The sequence below is a fragment of the Pollicipes pollicipes genome, unplaced genomic scaffold, assembly GCF_011947565.3.
Source record: "Pollicipes pollicipes isolate AB1234 unplaced genomic scaffold, Ppol_2.1 Scaffold_6052;HRSCAF=7182_pilon_pilon_pilon, whole genome shotgun sequence".
NCBI classification, from domain to species: Eukaryota; Metazoa; Arthropoda; class Thecostraca; order Pollicipedomorpha; family Pollicipedidae; genus Pollicipes; species Pollicipes pollicipes.
Window position 1 is genome coordinate 16,802,093 of NW_023596805.1, and position 6,000 is coordinate 16,808,092.

A 6,000-nucleotide genomic window follows, 5' to 3' on the forward strand; every position below is an offset into this window, starting at 1 on the left:
CTTCAAAGTGGTCATATCTTATACCACACATGCTTTGATACGTTTAATATCTTTCGTGGTTTGTAGCTGGATGATATTGCCATACGCCCGCGAATTACAAAAAACTGGCTTTTTAAGAAACTGGCTAATGCTGGGTAAAACATTTGTCCCAAGCCCAAGGATAATGTATTTTCTGCCCAGGGCTGTAAGTCGAGTGGACAATGCAGCAACGGCCGAGGTCCCGAAAAACTATTCTGCCCCAGGTGTGGGATGATTTTTAACATCGTTTGCCTAGCTTGCAAGGTCATTGAACTAAGTAAACTCATTCATCAGTCGCAGGCATCTATTTCCTTTTTAAACATGTGTGAAAGACAGCCTGGTAACATGGAATCATCCAAACGATTTCAACAACTGACTTAGTATTTGATCTCTGCATGCCAAACTCCTTTTACCATACACTCACACTCATGTTAAAGCATATGGCACAGGCCAAACCTAACTGAGTCAGTTTTTCCATCAGCATAGCCTGAACACTGCAATTCCTTCCCCCCCCCCCCCCCCCCCCCCACCTCCCATTCCATCCAGCTATGGATCGGCACATGATGTTTCCATGCCATGCCATATTCAAATTGCATGCTGGGAAGCCAACAAGACCGCCTCGACCTGATCATGCATGCTACCTAAAAGTGTTGGTTTCCTGGCTCACTCGTTTACTGCATCTGAACATCCTGTGCTGCTATCTCATTCAGTTTGTAACTAATTCTGTTAGTAAGAGCTGGAAATAACCATAAATTCTTCAGAATGAGAGCCACAGATACTGGCATGCACACTGGTTAGGCTGTAATGCAGACAAAACCATTGCATAACTTTAAAAACATGACATGTCAGCAGTTAAACAAAGCCAATCCTACCCCTATGGACATGTGATCTTTGATCAATTAATGGTTTAACATGCACTGCATCATTACCAGTCAGGAAATATGGTCATCCCTGAGTGAATAGAATGTACCTGGCTCTTGAGCACTCTATCCAGCATGGCCTCTATTGCAGCATTATGTGTGCATCACAAACAAAAAACACAGCATGTCTGTAAATTTGTTCATATCATTATAAGCTTTTGCATACATGACCTTCCATCCCCAATGTGACAGTTGTCTGTGGTGAACCTAATAAAGTCATGAAGTCAAACATCTTTGGCAACCAATATCTACCAACAATTTTTCAATGTGTTGGAAACTCTATCTTTCAGAGAGCTCAAGACCGCACTGTGGTACACTTTCACAGCATTCACATCCCAGTACACACCTGACCTGTCTGAGAAATGGCTGGCTGGGAGCACTGTGGTACACTTGCACAGCATTCACATCCCAGTACACACCTGACCTGTCTGAGAAACAGCTGGCTGGGAGCTTGGCTAGGGGCTTGATGGGCAGTCATGTCTGGCTTGGTACCTTTAATTGAGGTAATGGATCAATTCACAATCATTCATGATTAACATGAATGTCATAATTGTGGTCAGCAGATTGCAAGAAGACCTTAAAAGCCCTTTAATGAACCAATCTTTTAAGGCTCAGCTCACAGGGTATGGCACCTGAGATCTGTTTCAGCAAAGGTGACATTGATCACTTACAAACTGATTGCTGGTCAGTGACTAATCTACTGGATAAACAGTTCTGATAATTGTCTATTAGATTTGACTGGTACATTTGCTAACACCTCCACCTGGTTAATTTTCCACTCCTTCATCTGCCTGGTTGCCACCATCTGCCATAGCCCTAAAAACAAACCAACATGGGTACATCCATGGTTCACACAAAAACATTGACCACAGGCACATGCCCTCACACCATTTTTCTGCAATCTGCCTTTTCTCTTGTAACATATAAAACTTGTAATATACATAATATAATAATAAATTCAATTATAATGTAACATATAACATATAGCAAAACATAACACATAACTTGGCTCATAATAAGAGCCTATCATTCTGCTTCTCTGGAACGAAACATGTCAGCCTAGTGTTGCTGCAAAGACAGGTCCCCTGAATATGGACCAAGTTCCACCCATATTCTCCAGCTTTTTCACAATTTGAAAATTGAGAATTTTTTTATTGATCTAATAGGTCACATAAAAGTCATGGTAACATTGCAATGATACATGGAAACACTGTTTTAAAAAGGTTAAAAATGTTTTTGTAGTCTAAGAACTTACTCACAAGGATCCTTGCTCATGATACAATTTATCACATATGCAGCAAAGAAAATTGCAAATGATCAGTGACATTACCATTAGGCTTTTGCAATCATCCCCCACCCCTCCTGCACCTGGGGGGGAGCTCAATTCTAGCATATCAAAACAGCCCTCATGGCAGAATCAGATCCTGAGCCTTAAAAAGATCTGAATTCCAAAATAAGCACCTATGGCAACAAGACATGGCCCACTTGGCTGAAAAGCTACACTTGCTAAGCTAAACTTGGCTACATCCCCCACCCTGTCCCCCCCCCCCATACCAACCCAGGTGAAATATTGGCTGCACTACTGCATAACTGCATATTATGCTGGTGCTTTGGGACAAGGTGGCTAGGTAGCTAGGTGGCTAGTGTGAGGTAGCTTTCTATATTACTGTCTATCCGTGGTATAGCAAAGGGAGAGCTTTCAGGACCCTTGCCCCTGGAGGTGGTGGGGCCCGCTAGGGTCAGTTTGACAAATAATCCATCCACTGTTGCCATAGGACATGCACTCTAAACCTTGAGAGCATAAACTCAGGCCAGGCTATGTCTTGCTGGATTTAACACTTTTTCATTGAAAAATGTTCCCAACTATTTTTCCCAAATCTATCTTTGCAACATCACAATGTCCACCATTTTCTGACAGCTACAGGCAAACTTCAGGTAACCAGCACTTAAAGCATCAAAATAGTATCCTAAGCCTTCAAACACCCTCCAAAACAAAACAAAAGATAGAGTCCTGTGGCAATGAGAGGCCCATTTGACTGAAAGGACCCAACATGACACACCTGGCCTTCCAAAGATGAAATCCTAGCAATACCAATGAAGCTATAGCATCTCATTTGTTCAATATGGGGCAGCTTACTATCCTACTACAGGCAAGGTTCTGTTCATCCCAAGCACTGTGTTAGCATGTTTGCCATACCTTGCAGAATAATGCATGTGAGGTAATACAAGGCTACAGGATGACACATTACTAACAGAATATGAGTGATGGGGAGCAGACAAGGGGTGTGTGACACCATCACAAAATTTGATAGAAAAAGGCAGCCTGGTAGTGTAACCATGCTGTCAAAAACCTGCCACTGCATAATTATGACCAGACATATTCTATGTTCTGCATTATTAGCATCATAAAACTCCACAATCTTAATGGAGCACTATCATATTATATATGGCACATCACCTGCCTAAAGAGATATAACTGGAGAAGAGCATTTAACATTGCATGCAGTTGCACAAGGATGACTGTTCCCTTCCTGTTCAGCCGTTTTGTTTACCAAGAGAAACTAGGCAACAGTGCAACGACAACCAACAGCAGCCAATGCCTCCCACCTGCCACTTTTGGGCCACTTAAATGTCACGTTGGGTCTCGTCGACGCCATACAAGGGCAACACGAATTTCTACAACTACAGCGCGGTATCGATTTTCGCGACCCCAAACAAAGGAAACGCTGTAAGGAGGCAAATGTCCAAAAATACTTACCATAACACGCTAGAGGATAACTTGAACAGGTGATCCAGACTCCAGGAAGGTTCACGTTTATACTCGCATCTCACTTGTGGCACACTGGCACTAGCATCACGGACTATTTCTAAATTTTGACACCACACACCACACACGGACACAACCGACGGCAGCGACGGCAGCGACGACCGACAACTGACCAATCACCTTTCAGCTTCCAACAGCTGACAGCCCTCAGGCGCAGGCAGCCGTCGACCCCTCGAATAATGGACTCGCCCTAGCTCCAGTTACACAATTTGATCTACAAAAAAGCCTACATTTCTCACTGAAATGTTCAGCTAAATTATGATGTATTATGTGTAAAATGCATGAAATGAGGTTACAAAAGCATCCATTTATTACAATTGTCTGCAGTTTCTTTATTTCAATACGATTATTCTAGACGACTCGCAGAATAAATTCGCTCTATCAGGAGCGTAAGGAAACAGACAAAATATGCGCACGCGAGACGGATAAAAGAGTCGCTTAATGCAAATCTTGATTATTGTCCTGTAACATGGTAACTGACGGAGTATGGTGGTGAAAGATACTCTATTATTCCGGCCAGCGGGACACGGAATGCACGCACCATGTCCGTCAGACGAAAAATTCCCGCAATTGCAATCTCAGCAACGTAAGCTTTTCACAGGCTACCGTATGCTGGCAGTCACGCTATGAGCTGTCCACCCTCATTTAGGGATGGTCCGTCAGATGGTCACGTGATCACGCTACTTATGGGAACCGGGTAACAACCTAACAAATATTTTTTCCTGGCCACTTAAGCTGGTTCTCCGCTATGGACTGGCCAGCTGCAGTTAATAGCGCGACAACGGGGCAGGGGTGGCGTATCCAAATGAGGGATGAGGAGCAAATATTTAACAAAGGACCACACACCCATGGGCCCCTATATTTCAGCGCAGACGCGCAACCAGAGCCTTGGCAAGTGAGGGCCACAGGATGACAAAGGGCACTCTGAAGAAATCCAATCACCAATGCTTTTCGTTTTACAATGGCCCAGAGGACTTTTCCTAGACCGACAGAGTTCAGAAGCTTTGTCAGAATATCATTGAGCTGCACAGAGATGTTAAGGATCCCATGAATGTGGTTTGAGATAAGTCAACAACGTGTGTCAACATGGTGAAGCCATGTTTGTGTGGAAATGTTCAACATTTTTTTTCAGATTGATTAGTGATGCAAGTTATATGAGATAGTTACGAGCATCATAGCATCTCGCAAATTTTAGCAACAAACAACTCCACGCCAGGCATTGCAGTCTGCGTAATCCACGCAGCGCTGACCTTGTGGCTAACACTGAGCCGTGGCCAACGGGTTGGAAAAAAAATGCTGACACAATTAACAGAAGAACCTTTGAGCACTTTATGACGTGAAACCGTAGATTTAGAAGGCAGCCGGGCGTATATTTCACCTGTGCACTATTTAGGTTAGTGAACTGAATGGATTGGCCTTCACTGCACCAAAAAGTGGTTGCTGGAATCTGACGGTAGAACTGGAGGAGTAAAGGTAGAATATCTATTTTAGTGCTGCTGTAGCTGTTCATTTGTCCAGAGGGCATCCTCAAAGGTTAAAAAAGAGACGCTCAGCCTTATCTTTGAACGATACGAATTGCTTTTTAATGCCGTTCGGGAGTGTTATTCCACGACGGCCGCTCTCACGCGTACGGTACCCGCCGCCTGGTGTTACTTGCAGTCGCCAACGCCGTTTGATCATGCGGAAACTGCACCCAGGCTTTCACTGTCCTTGCTTCCAAGATTGCGGTCACGCAGGCTCAAATATTCCGATAATTTGTTTCACTAGTCGTTTCCACCAAAGAATAAACATTCTGAAGCAAACATGCGATGGCTTTGTTCATTTTTTAAACTTATTTCGACCCCTCTTTTCAACGCTAACGAGACCCTATTATTTCTCTTCGGGAATATGAGCACCCCTTGAGTAGAACAGTAGCAGGAGCATTTTTGTTCCCGGTCAAGGACTGAAGACCCATTTCGTCCCGCCGCGGCGTGTCTCCCGGTAGCCATCCTGGCAGCACAGGGCGGGATTCCCTGGCCGATCCGGACGCTCTTAGAGGGATGCATCATATCGCATTGGCTCTCTCCCTGATGCGGGAGGCCTCCCGACCCGCGCAGACCGCAGCTGACCTCCGATCAACAAAGGAGCCCTCATTGACGCAACAACATTCCTGACCGCCGCAGGTGGTCAAATCATTGGCACATGGACCTCAGTTCGGCTTAACGAGCCTATGCTGGAGTTCGGTTGGAGGACCTT

At 44.5% G+C, this 6,000-nt stretch overlaps 1 protein-coding gene across 1 annotated transcript in view; it reads right to left on the minus strand.

Annotated features, from left to right (window-relative positions):
- Dora (zinc finger SWIM domain-containing dorado) overlaps positions 1-3,879 on the minus strand; it is a 55,277-nt gene extending 51,398 nt beyond the window's left edge. Inside the window, exon 1 of the mRNA XM_037227993.1 lies at positions 3,697-3,879. The gene's annotated coding sequence lies outside the window, so the exon portion shown is untranslated. The remainder of the gene's footprint in view (positions 1-3,696) is intronic.
- Between the last annotated feature and the right edge of the window lie 2,121 nt (positions 3,880-6,000).